Below are 18,355 nucleotides of genomic sequence, written 5' to 3'. Positions count from 1 at the left end.
CTTTTATTTTTTAAACTAATAACGACGCTCCTCCCTGAGTCGTCGGACGATGAGAAAGGGGAAGTGTGGGAAACGGATCTGTTCTTTATTTTTAAAAACTTCTTTTGCACCGCTTCCTAAAATCTGAACCTTTCACTGCTTTCAAATGCAGCTCCGTGCAAGGAGCCCTAGCGGCTAGGGGGAGCCAGAGACCGGCAGCATCACGCCACGCCCCGGGCTCTACCACCCAGGGACATCCCAGCTCCAACCTCGCCTCCTCCGTGCCTTGCTCTCCCGGCTCGCCGTCAACTCAGGCCCCAGCGCTTCTCCCTCCATCCTGGTCCCCCCAGGCGGCCCGCTCCCAAGCTGCCCACTGCATTCATTGTCCTCCTCCAGCCGCACCAGTCCACGCTCGGCAGAGTTCCGCCCTCTTCCATTGGCTCGCGCTGCCCAACCGCGCGGGTACCCGCCTAGCAGAGTCCCACACGTCCCGCCATTGCCCGCAGCCCGGCTAGGGGCGGGGGCTCTTCTGGGCCCACCCTCTGAGGGCGGAGCCAGGCTCGCGGGCGTTCGGGCGCTGTCTCGGCGGAGCTCGGCTCGGCTCGGCTCGGTCTGCAGATCGGGTGGGGGTGGGCGGCTAGTGTGACAGCGGCGGTGGCAGAGGCTGCGGCGCGGGGCTGAGCAAGCGGCGAGCGTGGAGCGGGTAAGAGGAGGAAGTGGAGCAGCGGCACGGAGCTCCAGAGTCCGCTGCCGGGCTAGGTCCGCCCAGATTTGCAGAGCGAGCCGTGTCGGGACCTGGGCAGACTTTGCCGTGCTCCGGTCGCTGGCGCCCCGCCTGCCCTGCCCTGCCCTGCCGGTCCGAGCTCGTCGTTCCGCGCCTGGACTTTGCCAGCTCGGTGGTCTGCAGCTGCTTGATCCGGAGCTCCGAGGCGGGACGCGCCCGGCCCCACCATACCGACCCTTCTCCACCCGTGTTCCCTTCGCCCCCGGGTCGGCGCAGGGTGGCCCCACTCCCGGACCTGAGCTGGGACGCCCACCGGTCTCTGGTTCCGCGAGAACACAAGCCTTCAGCTGCCTTGGACCGGACTGCTGGACTTGAAACTATACTGGCGTCGCCCGGGTCCAGCGCACCGTGAGGGGTCCCAAGCAGGCAGGACAGTCAGACTGAACCCCTGGTCTGGTGCTGCGAGCCGAAGCTGCCACCTTCCTCCGCCCTGGGCTAAGGACTTGGGGGTGCCTGCACCAAAGAGAACACAGGGGCTTCTTCTGCCCTACTCTCCAGCGAGCTGAGGTTGCAGGTGAGAGCCCCGGATGCGCGGCGGGAGCGGTCCCGGGAGCCTAGAGGCAGGGCCCGGGTCAGTGGAGGGCGTGGAGGGGACATCCGCAGAGAGTCAACTATTTAGGAGAGGGCGCGCAAAAGATAGTAGAGTGAAACCTGCACTTATTGAGTGCCCATTGTGTGCAGGTCCGAGCCCCGCCCTTGCACAAACCGTTCCTTAGCCACAGCTCCGTGCGACCCCTCCCTGAGATGAAAGCTATTGTGGTTGCTGTGGGCGCGGACCGAGGGGGAAACTGAGGCGTGACTGGGCTGAGAACCTCTGCTTTCGGTGCGGGTGCGGAGGATTAGACTGGGGAGAATAGAGAAGATAAAGAGAGCTAGCTTAAAGAGCAAAGAGGGAGGAGAGAAGAAAGGAAATAGGTAGCTTGCAAGCCAGAGATTGTTAAGGTGGGGGCCACAGGGGCATCTAAAATCCTATCACTGATCTTGAAACTGAAGAGGTACTTCTCCTTACCAGCGACTCTTGGATTATAGACATGCCACCTCCCGGGGAAAGTGACCCAGCATTGAGGGCGGAGGTGGGAAGCTTCCCAGTTCTGAAAGGTCTCTTCCTGGGGTGCAGGTTGGAGGAACAACCGGCCTCCCAGAGCCAGGGTCTCCAAGTTACTGATCTTTTAGGGACTCACCATGTTGGTTCCCAAGCCACAGCCATGTGGAAGTTGGAGTTGTAGGTCCTTCAGAACCCACCCGCCTTCCCTTCTTGACATTATTAATGGGGACAATGAAGACTTGGGGAGGGGGGAGCAGGGTTGCCCCAGGCCCTAAAGCCTGGTTGAACCAGAGTGGTTGAACCAGAAGATGACCTGAAAAAGATTTCCAAACATCCATCAAGGGTCCTCTCTTCTTCCCAGCTCAGACCTCTGGGGTTTGTGGCTGGGTTTCCTCACCCCTGCTATGAGGTTGGGGTGACCATGTATGAGGCTGCAGTGAGCGTGTGTGATTGGACTGGGGCTCAGATCAAGGCTTGGCCTCAGTCTCTGTTGCTTCAGATGAACCTGCAAGGCCCTTCCGGCCCAGGAGAAAACTTCTCTAGGTCTTATGGTTAGGACTGCCAGGTCTGGGGCCACAGCCCAGGTGTCTCGATTCCCAGGCAGAAGTTCCTCTCACTGCCTCTGGATCTGTGTAGGAGTGGGCTGTTGTGATAGAATATTTGGTACAGACTCTGTGGGCCCTGTTCTGGGTGGGGAGGGGGGAGGCATTTGGCCTTGGTCTGTGCACTGTGGCCTTGGCTGGGACTGCTTAACCTTTGTTGCGCTGGGCTCCCTGGAGTCTGGGGAAATTACCTTGGAAAGCCCCTGGGAGCTGGAGCAGGGTCTTAAAGCCTGTTCCTGGGATTGGAGGGGTTCAGGGAGCCTAGAAGGAGAAGAAGGGGTATGGGATTCCCCCTCCCCCGCCTCTGCCTGAGGACCCAAATCCTCAGAATAATCCCTGCATCTAAACAGAGCTTCTCCTTTGATGAACTAATTTCACACCTGTGATCTCATCTCACCATGTGCTGGAAGGCTGTCGGGTGAGGCAGAGCAGGGGGCTGCGGGGAGCCTCCTTCTGATGTGGTACCTGTGAAGTGGGGTCTAAACACTGTTACCTGCTCAGATAAGGGGAGGATCCTGCAGACAACTGGTGAGTGCTAAGGCGTTTGTGGAACGTGCCCAGTATGGGCTTGTCATTTGGGGCTACCCTGTGTGGGAAACTGAGGCCCAGAGAGGTGAAATCTTTGGCCGAGGCCTGGTGAGTTTGCTGCAGGAACTATGTGAGAGTCAATTGTCTGCCAAGCGGGTGTAGAAATCATTTAGACTAAGTGGCAGACTGGAGGCTAAGTGACTGGTGGCCAGTGCTGTGGTGATGGACATACCCTGCCTCTGATCATGGGGCAGTCTTGTCACCCTCTGAGCCCTTTGTTTTTCTGTGAGAGTGGAATGGCTCTTCCCCCAAGGTTAACTGAGCTAGAGATACACACAGCGCAACCATCCGTTTCCTTCCCTGTGGAGAAAGGAAACTGGAGTTTTGACCACGAAGTCTGGAAAATCCTCAAACTTGCTTGAGGTTAGAACACAGGTGGCTGTTGCAGGCCAGGAGACTTTGATTGGCTTTACCAGGCCCTGGGCAAGGCCAGACTCCCTGTGCCATCTTTCCTGAGTTACAAGACCTCCTAGAATCTGTTTGGGGAGACTGGTTAGGGGCTCTGGAGTCTAACAGTCCTCACACCCACTTCCTGTGGCTTCCTGTGGGGCAGGAGCTGGTGTCCATACCCTTTGGCCCATTGTCTGGCCTCCCTCGGCGCAGGGCTCAGTGAATAATTTATCATTCCCCTCGCTGGGAGGCAGGCTAGGGAAATAGCTTTGCCGGGCTTCCGCCCCACCAGAGGCCAGAGGCTCCAGATTGCCTCAGCCTGGGTTATGCTGAGCGTGTGAGTGTGTGTGTGTGTGAGTGTGTGTGCGCACACACGTGTTCAGGAGGAAGGATAAGCAGGATGAAGCGAGAAGGACCTATTACCCTCCCAGCGCTCTACTGTTCAGAGGGGGACAGGTACCTATAGGTAACAGTCAGGATTAAGGTCGCTGAGCTAGGATCAAGCTGTAGGGCTAAGATTCCAGCTTTAGGGCAAAGATTCCAGAGATGTGAGGGAAGGATAGGAGAGAGTGGCCAGGGAGGTCTTCAGGGAACCCTGCTCCAGCCACCTGTTCAAGGTGAGACTGGAGGCCAAGGCATCTGACCATACATGGCCACTCTTTCTCCCCTCTGCAAAATTATTATAGTGAGACTCACTTCTCAAATTCATTATGGCCAACTGTAGGGTCACATGAGTAAAACAGGGGGCAGCAATGGTAGCCAGTAAAGAAGTGCTTCACTGTGAACATGCAGGGCAGCCCCTGTGTGTCAGGGAATGCAATGGCATGGCAGGTGGAGGGGTGAGGAGAATTCTGGAGCAGTAATAATGGGTTAGTGATTCAGAACCAGCGCTGAGCAATCTGGTGGGAGAGGAGTGGAGGCCCTGCTTAGAGCCCCTCTGTAAAGTGGGGACCAGGCCTTGGGTGTGGCTTTGCCAGCCATAGCGGCTAACGGGGCCTCAGGTTTCTGGCTCATTACTGTTTAACACACCACACATGACCACCAAGCTACCCTTTTTCTTGTGGGATCTGGCCACATGCCTTCCCCTCCTCTGCTCACTTCTATCTGCTTCAACCCAATTTGGGTCACAAATCCCACCCCCAGATGTTCCCACGTCATCCAACCCTCTGGGGTGCTGCCTGTAAGTGTTTAACATGTCATAGCATACCGATAAAAGTAATAATATTCTATAGTTTAGTAAACACATGCACATATAATTCTACCATGGTGATGTTAGTAATAGTAATACCCTTCACTACTTAGGATGGGCTGCACACTCTAGACACACGCTTTATACAATATCCATCATGGTCATCCTGCAGGATGTCTGTTTTTGCCCAGAGACTGGCGCTCAGAGAGGTGCTTTGTCTTGTCCAAATTCTCTCAGTGAAACATCAGGGAACAGGGAGTCAGGCCTGCATCTATTTCAGTGGGAAATCTTTGATCCTCTCTGTCACTGCACGGAGACTTAAACAACTTTTAGGAGCCGTTCTGTGCCCTCAGCTCCACCCAGTACCTCGAAAGCATTCTTTTTATGTGATGAGCCTACACTTAAGCCTTCTTTCTTAGGCCAGTGTCTGGCAGTGCTGGACTGAACCCTGGTCCTGGGCTCTGTCCTGGCTGGTAGGGTATATTGCTGGCAGCGAGTCAGCCCCTCTGTGTCTTGCTTGGTGTCCCAGTACCCGTGGTCTCCAGTCCTCTGCAGTGTCCTTCGTGACCCTGGCAGAAGGAAGAGGTCACAGAGCTCAAGGATGTGGTAGGACAGGCAGCTGTGATTTTAGCCTAGCTGATCTCTGGGCCAGGAGCACTGTGGTCACTTGAAGGAGGGTGGTGACCTGGGCTGCAGGCAGCATGGTCATTAGCCGTGATTGAAAGCTGGCGGGGTTAGGCCAGGTTGGCAGGACTAGAGGCCAGCTGGCCCAGCCACTATGGGGTCATTGGCAGGGCAGCCGGCTTCTCCTTGCTTTGCTGCCTGTAGGGTGCCAGAGTTTTGTGGGCCATGGTTTGCCTACTGTTCTGCTGTGGTTAGGGGAGGATTGGTAGAGTCCTTCCAGGCCAGGAGATCTCTCTACCCAGAAGTCCTTGAGACTCCTCTCAAGCAGGTAGAGCCCAGCCTTCCCATGGCCCCCATTCACCTGACGAGCCTGGGGACGGGATCTGTCTGCTGGCCACCCTGCAGAACCCTCCCCTGAGTGCCCTGCAGGGTGTCTGTCACGCGTAGCTGTCCTAGAATAGGGGAGGCAAGTGGCCCCTGACACAAATCTTTCCATTCTGGCATCTGTTTTCCTACCTATGAGGTGTTAGTGGTATGTGTGGAGCCTAGTGAGATGCAGACAGAGTACCTGCTGAGGTCTAGCACACAGGCAGGTCCTCCCGTGAATCCCCTTGCCTTGCTCTCTTTGCCTTCAAGAATGAATGATGCCGTAAGAAGCTAGCTAAGAGTCCAGGAACTGAATCCAGGGCATGGCAGGGAGGCCTTCCTGGAGGAGGCTTTTTGGGTGAGTTTAGATGGGAAATGCTGCTTCATGTGTGAGCATGAGCAGACAGTTGTTGGCCTGGGGGGGACCTTGAGCTGGGGTTGGGGCAGGGAGTAGGACCGAGCTCTTCTCAAACCCTGTGCAGTAGGAATGGTTCAGCTGAGACAAGCCTTTTGGGATCCCACTAATAGATACAGAACAAGTATGAATCTTTTTTTTAAAAAAAACAGGGAGGTAGTATTACCCCACCCTTCATCCACCGACAGGTGACACCACTGGAGACTGTGGGCTGTGGGGAAAACACACCGACCACAGGTAAACACGTGAATGCCAGAAGTCTAAGCTGAGAAGTGATTTCTTGAGGCTGGGTCGATCCCACTCACATGGCTGAGGCAGGTCACCTCATCTGTAAAATGGGGCTCATTACATCACCTCCTTCCCAGGGCTGTTGTGAGGATGACATAGACCCTACACATAAATTGTTCAAAAGGCCCCGCACAGCCTGGGGTTTGGCTGAGAGGTGGAGCACTTTCTGAATATGCTGAAGGCCCTGGGTTTAATGCCTGGCACCCTGCACACACACACACACACAAAGCCCCAGCCCATAGCAAGGACTCGATGAATGGTAAACTGTTGTTATTCATGTCATCAGTGCCAAGCAGGTTGCCGAGAGGGAACAGGTGCTCAGGAAGAGTGTTGGAATGGATCCCAGGCAAAGGGCAGTTGCTCCGCGGTGTGAATGAACAGGCTGGTGAGGAGAGGAGGACACAGGAGCAAGGACAGTGCAGAATGACTAGGGAGGTCAGGGCCAGGATGCCTAGCGGAGCATCAGGGAAGGCTTCCTGGAAGCAGTGCTTCTGAGCTGGGCTCATGTCTTTCTTCCTAAGGGTGGCCAGGACCTCCAGCCTCTGCAGACTGGCCCCCTTCCCTCCCTTGCCACCTCTCCATCCACAGTAGGGGGGCCAGAAGGCAGATGGGGAAGAAGTATAGGCAGCTCGCTGGCGCGCCTGAAAGGCCTGACCTTTCCCAGGCTGGGGGCCAAATGCACAGGCCTGCTTGGAGCTCTTTTATCTTCTGGCTCACAAAGTCGCCAGTCACAGTGGGGTCCCTGGCTTTCCCTCTGTAGCTGTCCACCTTGTGAATGAGTGGACTCTGCAAAAAGTGCTCTAGCTGGACATGGTGGCCCACATCTCTTATCCCAGGATGCGGAAGGCAAAGGCAGACAGATCCCTATGAGTTCAAGGCCAATCTGGTCTACACAGTGAGTTCCAGCACAGCTGGGGCTCTGGAGAGAGACCCTGTCTCAAGAAAAAAAAGAAAAAGTGCCCCCCTCAACAATTTCACCGTCCCAGTCAAGAGACTCAAAGAGAAAGTTCTTTCCTACATAAAGGGAGTCAGGACCCCTTCCCTCCAAGAATCCTAAAAAAACTCACCCAGAGGAACCCTGAGGTCAGGGTGGGCACCCTTGTGCTTGTCTTCACTAGGGTTGGCTGTGAAGGCTGAAGACACTCTGCCCTCTGGAACACGGGATTCTAGTATTAAAATCCCTTTGTTCCCTAAAGAGGTTCCTGGGGTAGCTGTGGCTGCAGTAGCTCCTGGCCCTCTGCAACTCGGAGAAAGCCTGGGCTACTCCCGAGGCAAGGGCTGGGCTCAGTTATCAGAGTTTCAGGACATTTTAGTACGGGGCGTCTGAGACCTGCCTGTGGCTTACAAGTGCAGCCCAAAGCATTCCACAGCCCTGCCCATTGGAGGAGCAGCTCCTGGCCACACTGCTGACCAGGGACTTCTCTGAGCAGAGACATGACAGGCGGGAAGAGCCTCAGTCTGACCAGTTTCGCTCCTCTGGTGTCTGCTTCGAGCCTTGCTTTCCTCATCTGGAGAATGGGGGTAGCAATAATCTTTGTCTAAGATGAGACCATGCATGGAATGTGCATGCCTGACATGTCATGTGACCAGTGCATGGTGAAAGGTCACAGGGAAAGCAACAGAGGCCTCACTGAACTCAGTCACTGGATCCACTGTCCCAGCCACCTGCTTGTATCAGGTTTCTGGGGTCGGGCTGAGTGGGGGAAGGGTGAGTCCTTAGACTTGGGGTTCTTCCCATTGTCTTGTATTTATTTATCTCATGTGTATGGGTGCTTTCTCTGCTTGCCTGTCTGTGCATCAGAGGCCAAAGAGGGTGTCAGGTCCCCCTGGAACCAGAGTTACAGACAGTTGTGAGCTGCCACGTGGTTGTTGGGAATTGAACCCAGGTCCTCTAAAAGAGCAGCCAGTGCTCTTAACCACCAAGACATCTCTGCAGGCCTCTTATTGTCCCTCTTTCCCGTAAGTGATAGTCAGCACTCCATTTGCTTGGTTTTGTTTTAATGGTCAAAGCGTCAGGCTCCCTGTGACAATGGAGCCTTGTGCGAATCTGCTTGTTTTCCAACCCGGATACCCGGCGGCCCCGCCCACGAGGCCCTGGTCCCACCTGGAAGAACTGGAGAATGTCAGAGGGGTGTTTTGTTTTCCAGCAAGGGGAGGGTGTCTGGGGGACGTCGGAGGCCTCTGTGCAAGCCCCTCACCAGCAGTTGGGCCCCCTGAAGTCAACCCCTGTATCTCCAGCCAGTTGGGTCCGATGACTATTGTATGTAGTGGAGGCTGAAGCCGGAGGGGTTAGAGGCACAGAAACTTGCACCTTGAGTCTCAGCTTTGTCACTTACTGCAAGGTGACAACGGGCAAGTCATTTCATCTTTGAGCAGAGTTTTCCTGTGTGGATGAGCCTGTTGAGGAGTCATGCTCAGTCAGCTGGTGTAGCAAGCTGGGGGCCCCATGCCAAAACACATGGGCTGATATACTCCTCTCAAAGACAGGGTTCTGGAGCTATCTCCTCTCCATCTCCACCTCCCCCAGCAAGTCAGGATGAATGTAGCCTCTGATGAGGCCTTACCTTATCTCCCAGTGGGCAAAGTCCATGAAGACACTAGTGGTGGGTGCATAGGGCCCGCTGCAAGCCAGCTCAAAGCCAGCCCTGTGGTGGCCGTGTTCAATGTTTCCTAGAGATGACAGCTGCCACCACTAGTCTCTGATGCTTTTTCAGGCCTTGCTACCCTGAGCTCGGGTCTCCTGAAGGCCAGTAAGGGAATACAGAACCCACAAGCTATGGTAGAAAGTCGCCATTGGTAATGGGGGATGTGGGGAGCACGTGGGACTACGTCTAAGCAGGAAACAGGCGGCATGATGGGAAGGATTCTGAACTTGGGAGGTGCCTGGCAAAGGGACAGTACAGGAGACAGGACTGAGCACTTGGCATGATGCTAGGAGGTCCCACAAGATGCTGATGGTGTCTGCAGAGCATAACTGCACAGGCCTAGGACACAGAACCCTTGCAGTTAGCCCCTGAGGAGCACCTGCCGCTTCTTCCCCCACAGCTCACACCTGGGCTTCAGTGGCGGGGCGGTGTCTCAATGCTCAGAGCAGAGTCCTGTGGAGAGAGAACCTCCGCGTGCCACCTGTAACGTCCCACAGTCTGTCCTCATTTCAGCCGCTGAGCTTGTCTGAGCCTTAGCTGACACCCGTGAGCCTGGCGACACTGTCCACGCTGTTCGAAGATACAGTGACGTAATGGGTAGGACAGCATCTTAGTTTCACAGGAATTCTATAGCCACCCTCACCCTGCTCTCCTCTGTACCATCCTTACTGCCTCTCCAGGAAGTTCTTTCTGGCATCTCACTGAAGTCCATTGTTCCATAGCTGGAATCCCTTTCATCTTCTCTGGGGACTGTTAGAGGCGGACTGAGCCCCTCCTCCACCCTCATGCTCCCAGCAGAGAGGTGGGGAACGGAGCAAAGGGACAGCCAGTTTCCATCCTAGAGTGCAGGGTCCCAGCCCTCGCTAGCAGAGCCTTCTGCCCAGGATGGAGGGTAGGTATGTATGTGAATTGTCCTAAATACTCACATCCCAAACTGTGTGGTTCTAGGGCAGAGGAGAGAGCCCTGGCCTGAGCCAGAGGCCTGCATGCTGGTGGCCTGCTGTCCTGCCGTGGGGCTTAAGGCTACTAAACCTCTTTCCTAGAGGATTTCTGCATTCGGAACCCAGATCTCCCTAGCGAAGATGTACAATTAGCTTCATGGTCTTTTTCTTATTGTTGGGCCCCAGACAACCCGAGAGTAAAGTAGGCAAGGGCTCTTACTCGTGGCTGGTGATGGAGGAGCTGAATAATTCATCATTCAGGCTGAGGCTCCCAGAGGTGGTGAGCTTACTTATGGTCAGTTGGTGATTCCTGATGGGTGAGGTGATGTCTCCCTCCTCGGACCAGACAATGGTCTCTTGGTGTTCTTGGACCTACCTACCCAGCTAACTGTACAGCGCCTCTGGCTGGCTTGAGCACTTTCCCCTCTGTAGAACCAACCACCCTACTATCTCTTCCATCTCTGCAAGTGGGAAACCAGAGAGAGGTTCAGCGAGGCTGGTACAAGGACTGGCTAGAGATCCCACAACCTGCTAGGGGGCTGGGTAGGGACCGTGGAGAGTCCCCTCTGACACCCAGACCAAGCAGGACCCTCCAGATGATGGACAGGGGTGGAATACAGGATAGGCAGGTGGTTGTAGGTAAAGCTGGCCCCATGTGGGAGAGCTGGCATCAGGCAGAACTCTGCTCTGTGGGCAATGGGCAAGGAGAGTAAGCCTCGGGAGGATGGATTACTCCCCCTGGGCATTCTGGACCCTGCCAGTTCTACAAGCCTTGGGAACTTACACATTTTGGTATCACAGGGTACTCAAGATTCCTTCCTGTTGCCTTGGACACACACCAATGTGTCCTTGCAAAGCATTGCTATTGCAATGTCTCTGAGTTCCCCCACAGTCTGCGAGGAACATTTGTTAGGAAGGCAACGAGGGTAGGTTCTAGAAGCGGGCCCACCCAGGACTCCCACCTTCTGGTGGATCTCAGGTTCCTCATCTCCCCACACACAGCTAGAGACCCTGTGCCGGCTCTACGAGTTGAGTGAGGGAATGCTCAGCCTGTGCCTGATGCAATTTTGTGGTTTTTACCGTCAGCCTCACTTTACAGATGAGAGGACGGAGAGTCGAAGCAAGGTGACCGTCTGAGGTCACTCCGTGATGTGGTTTGTTTATCCAGGCTTCCAGTCTGTGTGTATGTGGTGAGTGAGTGTGCATGTGTGTGTGGGGGGGTATTTGTTTTTCCCATGAAACCTTGCTTTTACCCTCAAGTGAACTGCTGCATCATTTACTCAGACTCTTCCATGTGTAGCGCTGGTGCCTGCTGCGGCCTCTTGTCCACAGTGCCAAGCAGCACTTGCCTGGAACATAGTAGATATTTTTTAAATGCCTCGTGCATTGAGTATGCCAAATGGTGTAGGTGCAGGAAGCTGTCTTCCAGGCAGTGGAGGCACGTGTCATGCCCAAAGGCTTCCTTTCTCTCCTCATCATACCTGAAAAACCATTTGCGTTGTTTGGGGCAGAGGCCTGGAGTGGGGAGATGGCTCTTTTCCTGCATGGATGGGCCTTGCAGAACTTACCTGCTTTGCTGAGTGCCTGCTCTAGCTACGCCTGCAGCTCTGACTATGTTCTGGCCCCAGTCTCCCCATCCCTCCATACTGCTGTCCACAGACTTCTTCCTGCATCCCAGCCCTCCTTCCTTCTCCTCTCGTGCTTGTCTGAGCGTCTTTTCTAATTGGCTGGTCTTATTTGCCTGCCTTCCTTCCTTCCTTCCTTCCTTCCTTCCTTCCTTCCTTCCTTCCTTCCTCTTCCTTCCTTCCTTCCTTCCTTCCTTCCTTCCTTCCTTCCTTCCTTCCTTCCTTCCTTCCTTCCTTCCTAGCCAGCTGCTGGTGCCCTGGTCCTGGCTGAGAACTCCATCCATCCTGGTGAAGGATTTCTGCAGTGGCTAGCATGACCACACCCTTCTGGCAGAAGACAGGGAAGTCATGGTGCACAGAGTGAATGCTGGCGCCGGATTTCTGCCTCTGCCTCACCACCCTGAATCTCCACGATAGTCTAGGAGGAATCTGGACACCTCCTCTGCGGACAATGCATGCCTGGTCCAGCAGGCGAAGTCCCTGCCCTGCAGCTTAGCTCACATCTCCCGGCCGCCCTTGACTGTTCCCTTCCTCTGTACTCTCTTTGCAGATTCTGTGGTCTCGCCTTCTTTTCTGTCTGTCACCAAGAATTGGTGGTAGGGGCAGAGGTTGAACTATCTGCCTCTATTAAATGGTGAATCCAGTGTGGCCTTTCCTGGAGACCAGCCTCAGAGCATCCTCTAACACACACACACACACATACACACACACTCACTTTGTCCTGCAAGGGACTTGAATTAATCCCCAACTGTGCTCTGGAGAACCATAGCATCTCATATATCATATAACTTGGAACCTTCTAAGGGCTTTTTCTGTGTTACAAGCAGGTAGGGGTGTACGGTTAGCCTTTCTCAAACTTGTGACATTCTGTGTTGTGCTTTGTTTTTGAGACAGGGTCTCATTTAATCAGGGCGGCTTTGAACTTCAGGCCGCCTGCCCACCCGTCCATACGTCCGTCCTGTGTGCCCCTTCTAAGTGTGATTTTAGATGCACCTTATCATGCCAAGCTCCCAAGTTTGTCTGGAGGCCTGGAACCTGGCAAGTTGTCACCAGGCTGCCTTGCCCAGGAAGAAGTTTGTTTCTCGGCTTAGAACTGTTTGTGTTCCAGAGATATCTTGAGGACACCGGTGCAGGACAGGCTTGGCTGTAATAGCAGAGCTTCAGGCTGTAGGGCACGTGGAAGGTAGAGATGTGTTGATTCTTCGTGCACCAATCAGACCTGTCTCAGGCACCAACTGCGGGCCAGGCGCACAGCCAGCCCTAGGAAATGCCAAGACACGTCTGACTAAGAATCTTCCATTTCATTTCCCAGCCCACTAGGGGTTTTTAAAGAAAGACACATACAAGCCTTAAAAGGAAGAAGCAAGTTTTTAATTGTTCCAGGTCGTGGTGGTGGGTGGGCGGGTGACACATTTGCTCTGTGCGGTGGAGCTGCACCTAGGCCCTGTTAGCGTCAGTTATGAGCTCCTGAGGACCAGTTACCCTAGGCGGAGATTCTCAGCTGCTGTAGGAAGTCTGAGGAGTCAAATGGAGTGCGTGAGGCCTAGAAGAGGAGGGAGGGCGGAGAGCACAGGACGCTGCCTCCTGACCCATTGGCCTGGACTTGGCGTTGTAGTGAGGTGCCGTACGGGAGGTGGGGTGGGGCGGGGTGGGGTTCAGCAGTCTCAGCGGAGAAAGAACTGGATCAGAGATCTACGTAGAGGTAGCAGTGTATGGGGATGCTTGCTCTTTGGACAATGGGAGCAGAGGAAACCACTGGAGAGGTTGCTGGGTAGATAAGGAATGTCAAAATACCAGCTGAGTGGATGCTTAGCTGACCAGGAGTGCCCTGGGGGCCAGGGCCAAGTCACAGTCATCCCAGTGTCCCCAGCGCTTGGCTAGTGCCCAGTTGGCATGGGTGGACCGGCTGGATTTTTAAGCAGGTTCTTCTCTGTGAGCCTCGGGTCCTCTTAGTGCGGTTAGGCAAGGCTAAATGGAGTTCTGGGCATGCCTGCTTTTCCTCTTCTTGAGGGCCTCCTGGTTACCCCAGCTGGGAGGAATCAGAGGCCCCTGGGTTGGGTTGGCGACCTTTTGCCAGTGAACTGCTCTTCTCTTTTTACCTTGCCTCAGCGGTCGGTAGCCATGGTCACCTCACTGATCGCTCTGCTGTGACCCCAGATCTCACAGCGGAGCAGGGTGGAGCTGGAGGGGTGAGTTGAGCCAGGCTGAAATGAGGGTTAGTGCTTGCAGCTGACAGTGTAGGAACTCTGGAAGACTCCACAGTCTGCCATGTTTAGCTTTGTCCTCTGCTGGATGAGACTATCAATAACTCCCATACAAGGCATTCGTGCTGATCTAGGGAGATAGCATGAATACATATTATAAACCGAATTAGGGGCTGGGGGCGTGGCTCAGTGGGTGGAGTGCTTGCCGAGAAATCCCTGGGCTCCATCCCCAGCAGTGTATATAACCAGGTATACTGGCACATGCCACTCTAACACCCGCCTCCCTTTCCCTACTGGTTTTAAGGAGGTATCAGTAGGGCAACGGATGTCATTTCATCAGAGTCCAGGGCATCCATTCCAGGCACCAGCAGCCTGGCACCATAGGGTGCTTGGTCAGAGCAACTCTGGCCAGGATGGGGTCTCAAGGGCTGGCTCTAGAAAGCTTCCCATCCTCCTCAATCCTGAGGGTCCCTCCTCTTGCCTCTATGCCCTACAGCTCCCAGATGGTGTCCTGGCCCCATAAGAGCAGAGTGGAGAACAGACAGCTGGCAAGGCTGTCCCAGAGACAGTCCAGATGTTTTCTACGCTTGGGTTGGTGGGTGGGAGAGGCCTAGGGGTGGCAGCAGCTGAAGGGATGTAATAGCGTAGCAATGTAACGTAAGCTAGTTACAGAGAAAAGACAGTCTGCAGCTCTCGCTCTCTCTCTCTCTCTCTCTCTCTCTCTCCTGTGTATAGAATCAGGGGCTTATGCATTCAAGACCTTGTGCATACTAGGATAGCACACTAGCACTGAATCACACCCCCCCCCAACTCACCTCCTTTCTGACTTAGAGCAGGTGAGTAGTGGACTCGGTTTGGGGTTCCACACTCACGCCTGTGCACCCTTGGATTCACAGCTGACCTTTCTGACCTTGATTGAAAAGGGTTGCTGAAGCAGCTTGATCTCATAGGCCGGGCTGAGGTCAAAGCAAGCAGGGTGCATTGGGAAGGAAGAGCCAATTCCAGGCCTCAGCAAAGAAAGAGAGAACTTTAGATACTTGATCCGTGGTCTCCCTCAGCGAAAACAGAGACCATTTCCACAGGGCCCAGGAAGGAGCAGCAGCGGAAGTATGCTAGCACCTGTCACTCCAAATCACCCGGCGCCTGGCACTTTTAGGGGAGCCAGGCAACCCTTCGGGCTCAGGTGATCTAAGGAGTGCATGCTGCATTGAAGGAAAAGCAGAAGCTACTTCTGAATTGTGAGGCCCTGGGGACACAGCCCCAAGTACAGCCCAGGGGCTCCAGCAGCTCAGACTGGCTTTCTTGCTCTCATGACAGCCAGACCGTGAAAGATGGGTGGTGTGAGCCTCATTTGCTTCCTTTGATGGAGCAGCTGGCTAAGTAGCTGCTGTGTGTGCCTGACAAGTGTTCCCTACATGTTTCAGGGTCAGTCCTCAACAGACCACATGTGTGTTCAGCAGCCAGCCTTGGGCATGAGGCTGTGGTCCTACTCACTGTCCCACCCCCTGCTTCTCAGCTTGTCCCTCAGATGACCTTAAAGTGTTGGGGACTCAGGGAACAGAAGACAGCCGTGTCCCGGGAGCCCCAGTTTGGGGTAGATGGAAAGGAAGGGCTCAGAGAAGGGTCAGTGGTGGGCAGCAGCCCGAAGGTGTGTCCACTGGCGACCCCTAACCCAGGGAGGATTCTGCTGGTCCTATGTGACTTTAGGCAGCCGATCTTCCTCTTTCTGCCCCTGTTTTAATATCCAAAACAGGGTGTTTGAAGAGATGGTACCAGAAGTTGTCAGCAAAAGCAAAGCAATGTGGAGAAACTATGATCCCTAAAGGCAGAGGATCCCTAAAGGCTCTTACCCCGTTTCTCCGCTTTGTGGCTGCGACAGGTCACTGCTGGTGGTGATTGGGCTGCGGGCTTTACAGGAGCAGGACGGACATGGTGACCCTGTCCAGCAGTGTCTAGTGCTGGAGGGTGAGGGACATCTAGGACTCGTGGACAGGTTGGGTGACTGGAGGGAGTGGTGTCTACCAGCTATGCTGTGCTGCTTGAGGGCTCAGAATCAGGGAGGCACCGACAGCCTCTGCCTTCGTGGCTGGCTGGGGAAAGGGCAGGTATGGCGTATGGCAAGAGGGCCTGTCTTTATAGCCCTCTGAGACCCTTGATCTTCTACAACCATAGATTTTTCTATCCCCAGATCTTGAAAATACTGACTTGATTCACGGGACCTTAGAGCTTTGGTTCTATGAAATCATTACTTGGAACTGGCCTTAGCCAGTCATAGAATCCAAACCTGCAACCAGCCAAGGTAGTCCATCCTTCCTTGGGGTCCTGGGCCACCTTGAGGCCCTCCAGTGGCCTGGCTCAATTCGGGCTTTAGGGCTGCTGTGAGTGGTCACATGGGTTTGCCAGGTTCTTCTGGGCAGTGCGGGCCAGGCACCGACCGGGTTCTGTTTGACTAATAGAAAGCTGGATGTGCTCTAAGCATCAGCCTCCCCCAGGCTCCAGAGACCTTATTAAGTGGCATGTGGGCCCCTCCCTGGGCTCTCCTGGGTGGAGGGGCAGCTGACAAGAGTTTCCCAGCCTGGTCCCGGAGGATGACATTTTTTTCCTTTTTCTGTGGAGTATGGCTTCTCCCAACCCCTCTCCCCTGGGCTTCCATCTCCTAGTGTCCCGGGGGGGGGGGGGGGGAGATGTCTTCTGGGACCATTCAAATATACAAACAAACCAGCCTTTGGGTGGAACAAACCGATCAATAAGATGGCTTTTTGTCTGAAAGCGGAGAGCTGAGGGTAGTGGCTGTTACTGAGTGCCTACTGTGTGCCAGCCGGGTGCCCTGGCTTCATCTAACCCACCCAGTGGCCATAGTGAGGATCCTTGGTATGGGTCCTGATGTGGCCTAACAGAGTCATGGCTGGGAACCAGTGTCTTACCCACCCTGTGCTGCTGGAGGACCGGTTGCTAAGAATCAGGGAAGGGGCCAGAGGCAGTGTCTTCTAGACAGCTCCAGGGAGAGAAGAGCTTATCCTTATGATTATAGGAAATCACGCTTTGCTATATGTTTGAGTCTTTTCTAGTTTTGGCATCCTGTGTGGAACTGGAGAAATGGCTGGGCTGGAGTTGGGGATTGTGGCCCTGTCATGCACATAGCAAGCAGGTCCATGCACGTAGGCCAGTTGAGTCTGAATTAAGCGAAACCCTTTTGGTTCTTGGAGTCTCTTCCACAAACCAGGCAGAGGCTGCTTGGGGCAGGGCCATGAGACCAAAGCACCAGCTCCTTGCTTTCCCCTCCAGCCTGGTCTACCTAATGAGTTCGGGACTAGCCAGGGCTATTACCATTAGACCCTGTCTACAAACAAACTTAATGCCTGGTTGAGCCCTCCCAGAGTGTGATGGTTCATACGCAACCTAGGCAACTACAGAGTGATTCAGAGTTCCTGCAGGAGCACGCTCACAAGAGAAGACATGGCCTCGGGGAGTTCCGAGTGTCCCCTAAGCCAACTTTCAGGTTCTCCCACCCTTGAACATAGATACACGGAATCTCAGTTCTGCACGGGAAGACCAGAGTGACACCAAAGGGGATCGTTGGGGGATGGGCAGTGCTGCTGCAGATGTCTCTGGTAATCCAATCTGCCCCTGTCTGTGAGGGCTACATGAGTCAAAACAGGAAATGCCTAGAACAATGCCTAGGCATCGCGTATAAGCTGGAGGAGCTATATATAGCCAAGTGTGATTGTGACCATATGCAATTTACTCATGATGCGCTGGCTGCAGGACCTGGCTGCCACTACTGAAGCTTGCCCTGGGGACAGAGGTGCTGCCTGTGTGGCTGTTGAGGGATCTATAGGAGTTTGTCAAGTAGAGACTATAGACACAGATTCCACCCAAGGGGAATCCAGAGCTAAGGGGTGTCCCTGGAGAAGGACACAGCTCCAGGTGGCGGGGCTCCCTGCGGTGCGGAGGGCGGAACTAGAAAGGTGAATTGAGGCCTGGCTGAGAAAAGCATTGCACACGACATTTATCTTTGATCTGTAGGTGCAGAGTAAGGTGTGAGGACCTGCAGTGCCACGGTGTGGAGGCTACTTGTGTACTCAGGGGGATTTGGGAGGTGCTGGGGTTGCAGGGGGCAGTTCCTGTCATCTACATCAGCTTTGAGTGTGACTTGTGTCCTGGGTTCTCTCCTCCTTCCAATAGACCAGACCCCATGGCTTACTCTGTTCAGTTTGGCTCCACGGTAGGGAATGAGTCCTGCTTTGGCAGAAGGCCTGGTGGGGCCAAAGTCACCTGGTAGCCTGCTCTGTCCCCTGCATCCCTTTGGGGTTCAGGCAGATCAGGTGGCCCACCAGGACTGGTCGGATCCACTGCTCCCCTGAACTGGTGGATCCATGATCCAGGTTCCTTTCTGTCCCCAGGATGTTCATGTCCCGTAGGCTTGTCTCTGTGCTCCAGAAGCCTATATGCTGGTGCCAGTGTGTCTCCTGGCTGTGTGCATTCACATGCATGCACGCCTTGTGCATTTTTGCCTGTATGTATCTATGTTTGTGTGTGGCGGTGCATGCGTATTAAGGGGCACACTCCGTGTTCTCTAAGCACTTGCGAAAGTTCTAGAAAGCAGCAATAAAGTGAGGTGACTCAGAAAGAGCTCCTGGAGGTGCAGAGGGCGGCTTATGCCCTTGCCC

General features: G+C 54.5%; 1 protein-coding gene across 3 annotated transcripts in view; it reads left to right on the top strand.

The window, feature by feature from the left end:
* Window positions 1-576: 576 nt before the first annotated feature.
* Window positions 577-18,355, top strand: part of Gdpd5 (glycerophosphodiester phosphodiesterase domain containing 5) — an 80,196-nt gene continuing 62,417 nt past the window's right edge. For all 3 annotated transcript variants that reach the window (XM_057756382.1, XM_057756384.1, XM_057756380.1), the window contains exon 1: window positions 577-1,277. The gene's annotated coding sequence lies outside the window, so the exon portion shown is untranslated. The remainder of the gene's footprint in view (window positions 1,278-18,355) is intronic.

Source organism: Chionomys nivalis, chromosome 23 (genome assembly GCF_950005125.1).
Source record: "Chionomys nivalis chromosome 23, mChiNiv1.1, whole genome shotgun sequence".
NCBI lineage: Eukaryota > Metazoa > Chordata > Mammalia > Rodentia > Cricetidae > Chionomys > Chionomys nivalis.
This window is presented reverse-complemented; position numbering and strand designations above follow the sequence as displayed.